The 14804-nt window shown below is 41.0% G+C and overlaps 2 long non-coding RNA genes across 4 annotated transcripts; both read left to right on the top strand.

The window, feature by feature from the left end:
* The first annotated feature begins 2293 nt into the window (after positions 1–2293).
* On the top strand, positions 2294–3876 carry LOC108261825 (uncharacterized). 2 transcript variants are annotated; one of them, XR_006982057.2, is made up of 3 exons: positions 2294–2624; positions 2741–2809; positions 2926–3876. It is a non-coding gene; the product is annotated as an uncharacterized LOC108261825 (long non-coding RNA). The 2 variants fall into 2 exon arrangements; XR_006982058.2 differs by having other exon boundaries at positions 2741–2842.
* A 4907-nt stretch (positions 3877–8783) lies between these two features.
* Positions 8784–14410, top strand: LOC128632518 (uncharacterized). 2 transcript variants are annotated; one of them, XR_008396140.1, is made up of 3 exons: positions 8784–8998; positions 13040–13102; positions 13737–14410. It is a non-coding gene; the product is annotated as an uncharacterized LOC128632518 (long non-coding RNA). The 2 variants fall into 2 exon arrangements; XR_008396139.1 differs by having other exon boundaries at positions 8827–8994.
* Positions 14411–14804: the final 394 nt, after the last annotated feature.

Below are 14804 nucleotides of genomic sequence, written 5' to 3'. Positions count from 1 at the left end.
ACACAGGAGCAGTGATGAGAATAAACATGACTTTTGGTGCTCATGATTAAATATGGCAGTTTTATTATGAACCCACTACATTAGAGAAGGAAATACTGGATGTTGAAGTGTATTATTTATAGTGTGTGTGAATAGACGATCAGTTTAGATACTGACCCAGAACAACTACTAACATGCAGTGCTTTCTTGGGGTGGTGATGAAGTTGGAGTTGAACCGGTAAGAAGGATATTAGAGAGAGTCTTCTTTACACTCCTGAGGATGTTCAATTAGAACCTGCACCAACTCACCTGATTCAAGTCATCAGCTAATTAAGCGGCCTGCACGAGCTGAGGTGGGTGCTTTAGAGCAGATAAAACACTAAATGTGTTAGATAAGAGTTCAGAGCCTGTGTTCTAGACACATGATTTAGAGTAGAGACTTGGTCCTGAGCTTTGGAGTTATTCTGATTATAGGTTTCAGTGAGGAAGTGACTGAAGTTAAGGAGAGGAACTGAGAATAAAGTTATAGTCTTTCTGAGTAAACAGAGAATAAGGCTATATTATTGTTATGGGAAAAAATAAGCTCGTAGCAGTGTTGATGAAATACATGTACATGTCTGTTTTAGGCCCACTGCTCTTTACTTTATATATGCTACCCCTTGGTCAAATTATTCGTAAACATGGAATTAGCTTCCACTGTTATGCTGATGATACACAGCTGTATGTTTCAGCGAAGCCAGAGGACAGACAGAAGCTTAGTAAAGTTGAGGATTGTGTAAAGGACATTAGACATTGGATGTTAATTAACTTCCTTCTACTTAATTCTGATAAAACAGAAATACTTTTATTAGGCCCACGTGTAGCTAGAAGTATTCTTTCTGATCACATGGTTACTCTGGATGGTCTTTCTGTTTCATCATGTGCAGCAGTTAAAGACCTTGGAGTGATTATTGACTCCAGTCTATCATTTGATGCTCATGTAGATAATATTACTAGGATAGTCTTCTTTCATCTCAGAAATATTTCTAAAATAAGAAACATATTGTCACTACATGATGCGGAAATACTAGTTCATGCATTCGTCACCTCTAGATTAGATTACTGTAATGCCATACTGTCTGGATGTTCCAGTAGGAATATAAATAAACTCCAATTAGTCCAGAATGCAGCTACTAGAGTCCTAACTAGAACTAGAAGATACGACCATATCACACCGATATTATCAATACTGCATTGGCTCCCAGTGAAATCTCACACTGATTTATAAAATACTTTTATTGACCTATAAAGCACTAAATGGTCTCGTGCCACAATATCTAAGCGACCTTTTGGTTTTATATGATCCGCCACGCCTACTTAGATCAAAAGATACAGGCTATCTGACGGTACCTCGAATAGTGAAGGCTACAGCAGGGGAAGAGCTTTCTCTTATAGAGCCCCACAGTTATGGACAGTCTTCCTATTAGTGTTCGGGACTCAGACACAGTCTCAGTGTTTAAGTCTAAGCTTAAAACGTATTTGTTTACTCAAGCCTACCCTGACTAGATTCTGTTCTACTAATTCGCAGTCATAATTATCTTTTTTCTCCCTCTCTCCTTTTCGCCGAGCCCCCCACGAATTTATGGAGATACTAGAGATCCTGATCCTTTCTGCCTCTGGATGGAGCTCAAATCTTCTCTAATTCCAGACTGCTGGGACTACGGCTGCTCCTAAGGCCATACAGACTTCATATAAATCCATAATGAACTTTTTCACACTATCTGTTGTTACCCAGATGAGGACGGGTTCCCTTCTGAGTCGGGTTCCTCTCAAGGTTTCTTCCTCTTAAAACATCTTAGGGAGTTTTTCCTTGCCACCGTCGCCACTCAGTGGCTTGCTCAGTTGGGATAAATTCGCACCTTAATATCTGTATACCGTGTTGATATTTCTGTAAAGCTGCTTGAGACAATGTCTATTGTAAAAAGCGCTACACAAATAAATTGAAATAAAAAGTCAAAAACTGCTAGAAAAAAACTCAGAACATTTGCTTAGCCTAATACTTTTTTTCCATCTACACATAATTATTATTGTAGCAGCTGCTTTTGCAATAAAAAGGCTTAAAGTCGAGGGTCCCTGTAAGTATCTATGGAGAAAGAGGAGCAGTGCACCATTGACATCATGCACAGAGGTAGCATGAAGGTGTGACTGAGTTTTTAGAAATTATTTCCTATCTTATGCTAATATGAATACTACAATAATAATTATAATAATAATAATAATAATAAGAAGAAGAGAGAAGAAGAAGAAGAAGAGAAGAAGAAGGGTGATTAATAAAATAAATAAAATAGCAGCGCTGCGTGGTGTTCTGGATGCATCTTGACTGCCATCGTGTGGTCATGTTTAGGAAGTGCACCTTCCCCTAAACGGTGTTTAAAGCCGCAGATTATAAATCTATATTCCTGCTGAGTGTGTGTTTATGACCTGGATGTTGAGTTGCTTTTAAACTTTCTACATAAGCAGCATTTCTGGCCTCTGTGAGTCCCAGGTGATGATCTTTTATTTTCAGATTCTTACTGAGGTGCTGTTTTCCACATGCAGTGCTTGGCTGTGTTGGAGGTCACCAAGAAAGACTTCCTGGCTGTCATGTGGAAGCTAAGTGGGCTGGGGTATGTTGTCCTCCATCAGCTGACCTAGTCAGAATGCTTGTCATGTTTTTATGTATTGATTTAATTTCTGTTAGACAGCCTCATGATTTACCAAACATGTTTTTTCTTTTTTTTAGGTCAAAAGGGTTTCTGGCCATGGTGCTTGTGCTGCAGTGATCTTGTTCTCCATCACCACTCCAACACAGGTAGCCATCTTCACCCTCTCCCAAGAGGTGATGGTACGACTCTGAGTAAACACTCTATTATTATAAATAAAGTGTGACTGTGTCTTGTAGTCCACCCACCAACCTTTTTCGTTCAGTGGTTTGACTTGTGCTACACAGAGGTGAGTCCAGTTATGCTGCAAGAAGTGTAAGTATGATGGGGTTGACGAGTGGGAGGAGAGGTTCTTCCTGTGCAAGGTGCTGCTCTCTCTTCTTTCAGCATAGCTCCTGGTCTCAGAACAGGTTTAGTTCATCGTTGCTGGTGTTGTGTAGAGGATGTTATATTGTGAAAGTCACAACTATCCCTACTCAAGGTCTTGTGAAATATTTGACCTTATTTGTGACTATATTCACCATGATACTTTCAGCGGTTACTACATTAGTGTCCTTCATTTTTTACTATTTAAAGATTGTTTAAAAGTTTATTACAGGCTCAATGAATGTTCTTCTCCTTCACTAGAAGATAAAGGCCCGGTTTCACAGACAGGGTTTTCATTAAGCCAGGATTAGATCTTTGATCAATTAGGACATTTCAGTAGCTTTTATAAACGTGTCTTAGAAAAAAATATTTCTGGTGCACATCCTGAGATAAAACAATGGCACTGACGTGTTTTAAGATCCGTCCGTGCAAGTAGCTTTCAGTTAAAACAGCTCAAACATACATTTTAGTCTGGGACTACGCTTAGGCCTTGTCTGTGAAACCAGGGGGAAAAAGAAGGGTGTGCTTTATTATACTCTCTGCAGAATATGACAGAAGAAATGTGACTCACACCTTTAACTATAAAAAGCAGGTAGAACTGCAGTTAGCATGAAACCTCAAATGTGTAGCTGGGCTGGAAATTTATTTTTGTATGCATGTATAATATTTTTTCTCTTACAGATGGACCAGCAAACAGATTTAAAGGCTGTTGTGAATGATGGGTTACAGAAATGTCTTCCTGTGTTTATTATTATTTGAAGTTATATATTCTGATTTGTAAGCAAGATTATGAAGTCTCCTTTTGCTAATCATTTTACAGCATTATTAAAAAGTCCATGTACACAATGTTTATCCCGAGTGCCTTTTTGATGTATTTTATTATCCTGCACAAAGCAAAAACACAATTTGTGTGTAGATGCCCCTCGTAAATATTAACATAGTAAGAGCAAATGGACAAGTGAAACTAATCAATATAAAATCTCTAAAGAAGGGCATGATGGTACTGATTTTCTTTTTACACACATGGTATGCACGTACTTGGAGTAAATTTTAATGAACAGAATATGGGTTCTATTCAGTACTTGACAAATGATTCAGTGCGGATTAAATGTGAACAAATGAGCCATGAATGTATCCGTGTTCTATATAATATCATTTTTAAGTGGATTTTTACATGACCTTAAAACCCCAGCCAGGCTGCATTACAGGGTCTATTTAAACTTCACATCACTGTCCCATCTAGTGCCTATTAATGCTGTTCAACCCTGATGGTTTCACCTGGAATATCCTGTGTTCATTCATTCCGTACAAAGACGAATATCACAAATAAATTCAGTTGTCGTCTCTTAAGTATTATGGTTTATATGGTCGAGAGAATAAAGAAAAATCTCAAACATTTAGCAACGTTTTGAATGAAAAGTTTAAGGTTGTGAATTACACATCTAAAATTACTCCTTTTTATCTCCCAAAACCATGTGGAATAATGTTATGATACCTGACAAGACCAAAATTTAACTTTTTAGCTATAACCAAAAAACATGTTTGGCAAAAAAAAAAAAAACAGTGCAACACCAAAAGAGCACCATCCCCACAGGGAAGCATTGAGCTTTGGAGTGGTTTTTCTTCAGCTGGACCTGGGCTTTAATCAGGATGGAGGGAATAATGAATAACTCCAAATACCAGTCAATTTTGGTGTAAAACATTAAGGCTTCTGCTACAACACTTAAGATGAAGAGGAATTTCACCTTTCAGCATGTTAACGACCAAGCAAACCTCCAGATCAACAAACGGATGACTTCACCAAAACAAGTTCAAGCTTTTGGAATGGCCCAGCCAGAGTCCAGACCTAAATCCAATCATAAATCTGTGGGGTTTCCCGGAGAGGGCTGTGCACAGGAGATGTCCAGCCAATCTGACGGAGTTAGAATGCTTTTGCAAGGAAGAATGGCAAATATTGCTAAATCAAGACGCTCCAAACTGATCTACTCTGATCCAAAAAGATGAAATGCTGTGATAAAATTTAAATGTGTTTAGGGTGTGCACACTTATGCAATCAGGTTATTGTAAATAATTTATCTATTTTACATTGTACATTATTTATTTATTATAAAATGATTCTTATTGTTTTTCACTTTAAGTAATCAATCTCAGTCGACATTATTCCCCTGTTTCTTAAGATGTTTCATAAAAACACAATTTAATGCACATAAATCCCATCAATTTATTGTGTAGTCATAGTTTTGAGATGTTTTATGCAACCCTTCAGGGCATCCATTATATCCTTCACTTCACTTTATTTAACTTTCTCATGCTGTCTGGAATTACTGAAGACTATTTGGTCATTTGTGACATATAGGAAAATGATTCGATTATAAACATCTATGCATGACTGAACTTTATGCTCATTTCGTTATGGTAGTCCATCTTATGTATACATGATGAATACCTGTGATGTATTAGTCTGGGAACACTATAACCATATGGAGAAAAAAACAACTAGCCAAAGTACATATACATTAATATTTACATTTAATAGGATGGTAACATGAGCAATGTTATTTCTATCGAGCAGTTCTACTGCATGGTGTTAGTAGCAAAAGTTTTGACTTTCAGTAAATAATACTGCTAGTATATATAGAATATGGAATATGAGACTATATGCTGATTGTTATGATAGGTCAGTCTGCTCAGTGTAATAGTATAACAACCTGATATGGAGATAAATGCTCTGCTAAATACTTCACTGGACAGATACTTAAACTAAAAAGTGTAAGAGTTTACACTTTTGAGGTTTTTTGTTTTTTTGTGTGTAAGTGTTTTTCAGTCAAGTCTAAAATTCACAAGTGCTCTGTCTTCTTTAATACACTTCACACAACACTTTAGCTTGTTTGCAAGTACTAGTATTCAAACAGGTTCTTTTTTTTTTTTTTTTTTTTTTTAGAGCAGTACACATAAATCCACCATTTTTCCTACACAGAGTCAAGACTCACAGGGGACTCAGGGCACAAGGTGGGGGGACACCCAGGACAGGGTGCCAACCCATTGCAGGGCACAATGCACACTTTTTATGAATGAATGAATGAATGCCTTTTATTGTCACTATACATATGTACAATGAAATTAAGAGCCACTCCTTTTTGTTCCGTGCAAACAATACATTCAATACACAAGAAGAATAAACAGATAATACACAGATAAATAAACAAGATAAATAAACAAAATAAATAAACAAGATATACAATATATGCAAGATATATGCACGATAGATAGATATTGGGGCGGATGGCGGAGGTACTATGAAATGCACAGTTTGAGACAATATATACATATGCTGTGGACTCAGTACATGTGTTTGTTTATCATGGTAATAGCTTTTGGAAGAAACTATTCTTAAATCTACTAGTCTTGTTTTGATGCACCTGTAACGTCTCCCTGAGGGCAACAGATTGAACAGATCAAAGCCAGGGTGAGAACTGTCCTTAATGATGGTTTTTCCTCTGCTGAGGCAACGGGAAGTGTAAATATCCATCAGGGAGGGGAGAGGGCAGCCAATGATCTTCTGTGCTGCTCTTACTACCCTCTGAAGCCTCTCCCTGTCTGCTGCGGTGCAGCTACCATACCACACCGTGATACAGTATGTCAGCAAGCTCTCGACGGACGAGCGGTAGAAGATCAGCAGCAGATTGGAGTCCAGATTGTACTTCCTGAGAACCCTCAGGAAGGGTAGCCGCGTTTGAGCCTCCTTGATGACCGCTGTGATGTTGTCCGTCCAGGAGATGTTAGCAGAGATAAGGACGCCAAGAAACCGGACGGTGTGGACCTTCTCTACACACTCCCCATTAATGAAGAGGGGGGCCAGCTCCGTGTTGTGTTTTCTGAAGTCTACAATAAGTTCCTTGGTTTTCTTGGTGTTTAGAGTCAGGTTGTTCTTTGAACACCAGGCTGCCAAGTTTAGGACGTCCTCTCTGTAGGCTGCCTCCTCTCCTTTTGAGATAAGTCCGACCACTGTGGTGTCGTCAGCGAACTTGATGATAATATCATTGTTGTAGACTGGTCTACAGTCATATGTGTAGAGACAGTACAGGAGGGGGCTCAACACACAGCCCTGTGGAGAACCTGTGCTCAACGTGCGAGTGGAGGAGAGGTGGGGCCCGAGTCTCACTGTCTGGAACCGGTTGGTGAGAAAGTCCTTTATCCAGGCACACGTGAGGCGGGGGAGGCCAAGGGTGACCAATTTGGTGACGAGAATGTCCGGAATTATTGTATTAAAAGCCGAACTGTATCCACAAAAAGCATCCGTACGTAGCTCTGTTGCTGCTCAAGATATCTCAACACGTAGTGGACAGCTACGGCGATAGCATCCTCTGTGGATCTGTTTGCACGATAAGCAAATTGAAAAGGATCGAAATCTGGGGGGAGGTAGTCCTTGATGTGCTGAAGAACCAATCTCTCAAAGCACTTCATGATAACTGGAGTGAGGGCTACAGGACGATAATCATTCAGGCTAGTGGTGGGTGATTTCTTTGTCACTGGAATGATTGTGGCTGATTTTAGGCAGGACGGGATGACTGCTTGGGCCAGGGAGAGATTGAAAATTCTGGTAAAGATGTGGGCAAGCTGGTGGGCACATGATCTGAGCACGTTACCAGGTACACCGTCTGGGCCAGCAGCCTTCCTGGGGTTCACTGTCAGAAACATCCATCTAACATCGTGTTCCCTCACAGTAAGTAGAGTGGTGCAGGAACCAGAAGGGGATGGAGGCAGGGCTGGACTGGTACGGGGGCCAGATGAGGGTGGAGGTGGGGCTGGAGCAGATGAGTGCTGTTGTTGTGATGTTTCAAAGCGAGCGAAGAAGCAATTTAGCTCTTCTGCCAGAATCGCACTCAGGACTCCTGTTGTCGCCTCACGGCCTCTGTAGTTCGTGATGTTCTGTATACCCTGCCACACCTCCCGTTTAGAGATACCAATCGGCCTACAACGCATGTCTTTGGACTGTGGGAGGAAACCAGAGTACCCGGATGAAACCCCCTGAAGCAGGATGAGAACTACGATGCAGGGCAGAGGCAGGAATTGAACCTCCAAAACTGGAGGTGCAAGGCAAACATGATAACGTACATGCAGCAATTGCCTTGGGCCCCGAGCTAGCAAGGGCCCCCAAAACGCTGCATAAACTTATAGTTAAGAAAGTTTTATTTTTACTTTTTGCTAATTAATTGTGTTTTTTTTTCTAAAATGCCATCAGAATGCTTACTTCATGAGTGGCGTATTGTGGACCGGGTGTGGTGGTCCACTCGGGCCAGAAAGTCCAGGGCCACTTTTAGGCCGTACACGCCTGATTATTGCTGTTAATGCTAAATAACATAAGCTGAAATTTTAAATATTGATGTTAAAACACTGAAATGAGGGCCCCATCCCTATATTTTGTCTAGGATCCGACAAATCACTAAATCTGTCCTTGTGCTAGCCACTACACCACCACATAGGACACAAGTTTTATTTTATACATTTACAAAATATATAATTTATTTTCAAAAAAAAATTTTATGAGTTGCATTTTTAAGCTATAATATTTGTGATTTTATGTGAAACTATTATAAACAGGTGTCACTCAAGTGAATTAAATGATGTAGATAATGACTGAATCCTACTATATGGACCCTTAGTCTCTGTATAAGAGGATTTACTGGGGATGAAGTAATAGATTTAAACTCTATGTAGAGCGCTCTCTCGTGGCTCCACCCACCACGCACGTTCGAACCAATCATATTATCCTCTCTGGCGTCCATGGGCGTGACTAACCGCGTCTGTCTGTTAAAGGTAGCAGGTTGTACATGGCGAGCGGTTTACTCACTGAGGGTTGGTGATTGGTGTAATGGAAGCCGTCTCTGAACCGCATTTAATGACGGAGAACTACAGAAGTGGAGAGAAAAACGCAGCACTGAGCAACTTGTAGACTTCACACCCGACTGTAGGTGGCTAGGTGAACGCGTTTGGTCTTATTTATTCACTAAGCTGCTAGCTTGTTAGCTCTGCGGCTGTTTTCGTATAAAGTACTAACCTGAGTTAACTCGGTGGGAGTTTATTTAGCGCCGGATAAACGGTGAACTAGTTAGTTTAGTAAATCTGACGCTTCTCGGGAACTTGTAGTTTATCCGCCTCGCTGTCTGGGTGACGCAGAGAGCAACTGTTTACCGAGTGACTTTATTTTCAGTGCTTTTGAACTGTCTCTCAGCCCTAAGTAGTTCCGCGGTATTTGTGTGGAATTGGGATGAACGTCTAGTTAAAGGGTTGATGTCTCGCTGGCGCAGTGATTTGTTCTTTAGGAGTGTTTTTCTCTTGAACAGCGCTCCGTGTGGAGACTTGAGGTAGTTCTGTAGTCACAGGTGCACAAATCAGTCACACAGCTCCAGCTCCACCTGCGCCTCTCGCAGGGAAACGGTTTCTGTGCACTGGCTCCGTCCCAAATCACCTTGTATGGAATGTCTATCTCTAGTGCACTAGGTGCGGTAGAGACTCCATTCGTTCAGACCGTGTGTAGTGTACCTAGATACGCAGTCGTGCAGGATTTGGGCACAGGCCACGCTAATGAAACATCATCCATTTCAAGTCAAGTTGCTATTGTTAAACACTTCACTAAAACCTGTATGGAAACGTTGCTGTTCAGTTGTTCTATAAGCGCAATTTCAACCAAATACAGTGGAGTGTAAAAGTTTGTACCCCCTTTTGGTTTCTTTTGGACGGAAGGGTGTTAAATGTCCTAAACACTACAAAATTTGACTGCAAGTAGAAGTTAATTTTATTATCAGACTCGGATATCCATGTTAATATTTTCAATACTGATCATTAGTGTTAAATGACTTGATGATTTTGTGGTCAGTAAACCGTTTTTGCGTTGATTTTGATGTATGTTTTGGATCACTGTCCTGCTGGAAGATCCAACCACGGCACACTTTAATCTTTCTGGCAGAGGCAGTCAGGTTTTTATTTAATATCCATGTATCCTAACGATATGTCCAGGTCCTCTGGCAGAAAAACATTCCCAAAACATTAAAGATCCACCACCATATTTAACCGTGGGCATGAGGTACTTTTCCATATGGCTACCTATCTGTGTGCTTCAAAACCACCTCTGGTGTTTATTACCAAAAAGCTCTATTCTGGTTTCATCTGACCATAGAACCCGATCCCATTTGAAGTTCCAGTAGTGTCTGGCCAACTGAAGACACCTGAGTGTGTTTTTGGATGAGAGTAGAGGCTTTTTTCTTGAAACCCTTCCAACAACTTGTGGTGATGTAGGTGACTTCATATTGTAGTTTTGGAGACTTTCTGACCCCAAGACACAACTAACTCCTGCAATTCTCCAGCTGTGATCCTTGGAGATGTTTTGTCCACTCGAACCGTCCTCTTCAGTGTGTTGAGACGATATAGACACGCGTCCAATTCCAGGTTGATTCATAACATTTCCAGTTGACTGGAACTTCTTAATTATTGCCCTGATGATGAAAATGAGCATTTTCGATGCTTGTGCTATTTTCTTATAGACACTTCCCATTTTGTGAAGCTCAACAACCTTTTGCTGCACATCACAGCTACAGTGGTGCTTGAAAGTTTGTGAACCCTTTAGAGTTTTCTATATTTCTACATAAATAACAAGATTTTCAGACAAGTCCTAAAACTACTCAAAGAGAACCAATTTAAACAAACGTGACATGTTATACTTGGTCATTTATTTATTGCAGAAAATAATCCAATATTACATATCTGGGAGTGGCAAAAGTATGTGAACCTTTTGCCTTCAGTATCTGATCTGACCCCCTTGTGCAGCAATAACTGCAACTAATCATTTCCAGTAACTGTTGATTAGTCCTGCACATGGGCTTGGACATCAGTTTTGGCCATTCAAACCAATAACTTTATTGTTCTTTAACCATTATTTCTTTTGGGCCATTGTCTTATTGCATGCCCCACTTTCTCTTGAGATTCAGTTCAGTTCCTGGGTTCATTCTTGCCCTGCGTTTGGGAACTCACCACTACACTAATTATAATCTTTCAGATAGCTTGGAGATTTAGTACGTGTAGACCTTCTCAACTCAGGGTTTTCCATCCCAAGGAAAGTTTCTGACACAGCCACTTCAGAAGTTCCTCCCAGTTTTTGTTTGTGACTTTCCTCAGAGAATGAAGAACCTGAGTCTTTTGTAGAATGCGCTGGAATGGCAACATCTGGCTGTGAAGTGTCTTACAACTCTGGTGCTACGGATGTTGCATTGTGCCCATCTCTCACCTGGTCAATATGTCAGTGCACTACTTGCCCACTTCCCAATGCTACTGTGCACCATACAGGACCAGTCTTTTTCTGAACTGTTCCTGGAATAAAAGTAGGTCCAGAGCTGAAGTTCCTAGTATACACTGGGTCACCCACCACAAGATATCCTTCCTTTGCATGTTGGTCATGGTACCATTTTTCTCAATTATTTGTATCTCAATGAGACCCTGTGTAGACCAGTTTCCTTCCACACAGCTGATTAGCGGCTGATTTGCCAGTGGTCGACTGTGGCGTCGTTCGGTAACTGAACAGCACTCTGGCTAGCTTTTTCAATGGACTCTCCAGCACTCTTTTCATCAGGGTTTTGAATGTTTGAACGGCCCTTTCAGCCAGACCACTGGAAGATGCATGGTAGGGTGCTGTGCTTGTGTTTAATTCCGTTTCTTTCCATAAACTCTTGGAATTCAGCACTGGTAAAAAAAAACAAAAAAAACTGCTATGGTCTGACATCACTACTTCTGGTATCCTGTGTTGGCTAAAGGTTTGTCTTAAGCACTGAATGGTAACTGTGGATGTAGACTTGATTAACAGATAAGCCTCTATCCATTTTGAGAATGCTTCTACCACGATCAAGAACATTCTACCCATCCACGGTGCACCGTAATCAATGTGAATCCTTCTCCATGGTTGCTCTGGTATCTCTCACGCATGCAGTGGCGCGTTTGCCGGAGCGTTTCTGTTTTCCTGACAGACTGCACACGATTTGACCAATGCTTCCACCTCTGCATCCAAGTGTGGCAACCACATATAGCTACGCACCAGGCCTTTCATCCTGGTAATTCCCGGATGGGTTTCGTGTAGATGTCTTAGAAGAGCCGCACGCCGCGGAGGTGGAACCACTACGCGAGTCCCCCATAAAACTAAGCTTCCCTGTATGCAGAGTTCATCCTATTTCCTTACATATTAGGGATGTCATGATACCAAAAATCTAGTCGTTGGTACCGATACCACCAAAAGTACACATGCTCAGTACCATGGTGTGATTTTTTTATTTTTTTTTAAAAACCCAGAGAATTAAAAAAAAAAAAAAACTATAAAATTCAAAACTCCTGGAGGGCATCCTCCTCTGGCTGATACTGAGAGAGAGAGAGAGAGAGAGAGAGAGAGAGAGAGAGAGAGAGAGATTGATTTTAGTTCAAACACTGTCTGCCCATGACTAATAAGTGCTAAGGTGCACTCCTGAACGCACACACACCCCTTATACTCTGAATGCAGGCATTAGTTTAAATTCACTGATACGGTGTCAGGATAAAAAGATTTATTAAAAGCATGAACATGTGAATAATTATGAGTGACATGAGGCTACATTTAGCTGACAGGACACGGGCTGAATGGCGATGCATGGTGGTCCATTAGGTGGTAGTTTATAACATTGCAATGCGTTAGCGTTTAACAAATAACTGGATATCGCAAACATTACATGGAGCATAATGTTAGCTGATTTCACGGCTACAATGCCAGCTGTCTCAAACATAATATAGGACCTGTCTTTCGACTGTAATCCTATGGCATTAATTTTGTGACCTAAAAATATCTCTACTTCTCCCAAGGACTCGCACTTGCTCCTTCTTTGCCTCAGTCCACTCTTTTCTATCCTACTTAGTACCTCATCCAAGTTCTGCAGATGTTCATTAGCCCCTGAGACTAGAATGCAATCCAGATAAACTGTGACGCGTGTGATGTCTTGCAGAATCCCTTCTATTGTGTGCTGGAAGATCGCTGGACTTGAAGCAACTCCAAATGGTGGCCTGTTGTAAGTACATAATCCCTTGTGCATGTTGATTGTAACGTACTTATTGGAATTTTTGTACAGTATTATCTTCTGATGCGCATGGGTCATGTCCAGTTGGGAAATTCTTTCCTCCTGCCGACTGAGCAAATAAATCTTCTACCTTGGGAATTGGATACTGCTCCACACTAGAGCTGGATTTACTGCGAATTTATAATCCCTACAAATTGGGGTAGAACCATCAGTTTTCTGACTGGAACAATGGGAGCTGCCCACTCTGCAAACTGCATTGGTTCAATGATCTTGTCTTCCACCAGCTTCTGGAGCTCTCTCTCCAGTAGTGGACCCAACTCTTCTTTGAACACTTTGGATTGTCTCTCCAATACGTTAGCCAATTTATGACCTGGTACATTTGCTACTGTATTTACCAGCTGAGGCAACAAATGATTTCTGTAGCCACCCCCCCCCATCTTTGAATGTTGAATGTTTGAATTTTACCAAAATGAAGCTCGTTTAACCGCATGTTTATTCCTTACATAATACATATTAAACGCAAAGCATGTAGGGGTTCTACATGCATATAGTATCTGCACAATCAATAACCTATTCGAGTAATACATTGTCGTATATAAACTTGATTTTGTGTTTGTGTCTGCAGTGTCCAAAGCCCAGGCTGACCCCCCACCCCTTCAACCTTTGCAGCAATGCTGGCAGCACTATTTCCCAAAGACAACCTCTGGATATGACGCTGAGCACGTGCACTCAACTTCTTCTTTGGTCGACCATGGCGAGGCCTGTTCTGAGTGGAACCTGTCCTGTTAAACCGCTGTATGGTCTTGGCCACCGTGCTGCAGCTCAGTGTCAGGGTCTTGGTAATCTTCTTAAAGCCTAGGCCATTTTTATGTAGAGCAAGAATTCTTTTTTTCACATCCTCAGAGAGTTCTTTGCCTTGAGGTGCCATGTCGAACTTCCAGTGACCAGTATGAGGGAGTGTGAGAGTGATGACACCAAATTTTACACACCTGCTCCCCATTCACACCTGAGACCTTGTAACACTAACAAGTCACATGACACCGGGGAGGGAAAATGGCTAATTGGGCCCGATTTGGACATTTTTACTTGGGGGTGTACTCACTTTTGTTGCCAGCGGTTTAGACATTAATGTGTGTTGAGTTATTTTGAGGGGACAGCAAATTTACACTGTTACACAAGCTGTACACTCACTACTTTACACTGTAGCAAAGTGTCATTTCTTCAGTGTTGTCACATGAAAAGATATCATCAAATATTTACAAAAATGTGAGGGGAGTTCTCACTGTGAAATACTGTACATCTTTTTATTTACTTTAATATTTATTCATAGTGAGTGTGTGTGTGTTTTGTATTTATTTATTTATTTATTTATTTATGACAGACAGACAGACAGATGGTAGCGTGTCTGAATCCAGATCAGAAGGTTGCGTGTTCAAATTACGTCGGGGTCATTCAATGCACTGGGGTGAGATCTACCATTTGATCTTGAAAATCTCCCTTAATGTCCAGGGAAGGGAAACCTGGCAGGTTATCCCTTTAAAGGGCTCGTGCCTTGTCCTCTGAAAGAGCTCTTGCCCAGATGTCAGACACTAGTCGCAACAGTCACAGCCCACCACCTGTCTCCGAGTTCCAATGCGTCTTGATCGCCACGCCGATGAACAAGTATGCCTTGCACCATGATGCGCTATAGGCT

The sequence above is a fragment of the Ictalurus punctatus genome, unplaced genomic scaffold, assembly GCF_001660625.3.
Source record: "Ictalurus punctatus breed USDA103 unplaced genomic scaffold, Coco_2.0 tig00064115, whole genome shotgun sequence".
Taxonomy (NCBI): domain Eukaryota; kingdom Metazoa; phylum Chordata; class Actinopteri; order Siluriformes; family Ictaluridae; genus Ictalurus; species Ictalurus punctatus.
The sequence above is the reverse complement of the archived record's forward strand: the minus strand, read 5'-3'. Positions and strand labels throughout refer to the sequence as shown.